Genomic DNA, 364 nt, shown 5'->3' on the forward strand with positions numbered 1-364 from the left:
GCTTAGCATCGTTTCTACCCGCCCTCCTTTCTGGTGTTAATTCTACACTGCCATGCCTTGAAGAGCCAAATCAAAACAGCAAGTCGAGCTTCCCACAAACAGGTGTTTAGAGCACGGAATCGGGGAGTCTTGAGTGTCCACACGCCCGCCAACAACTCTCTGGTTCCCGCTTACAAAGTTTTCACGGGCCCTACGTTCCTTTTTCATAGCCCCGACTTCGAGGCCAAGATGCCTGCCCGTGGCCTCCGACGAAGTTCTCAGATGCTGTTTGCTCACAGAAGCCGAGCGAGGCGCGTGTGCGGCAGGGCCCGGCGTCCCCGGAGCCCAGCCGGCGGCGGGATGGCGCGGGACGCGGGCGCGGGGC

The sequence above is a fragment of the Elephantulus edwardii genome, unplaced genomic scaffold, assembly GCF_000299155.1.
Source record: "Elephantulus edwardii isolate Elephantulus edwardi_28Jun2011 unplaced genomic scaffold, EleEdw1.0 scaffold00145, whole genome shotgun sequence".
In the NCBI taxonomy this organism is placed as follows: Eukaryota; Metazoa; Chordata; class Mammalia; order Macroscelidea; family Macroscelididae; genus Elephantulus; species Elephantulus edwardii.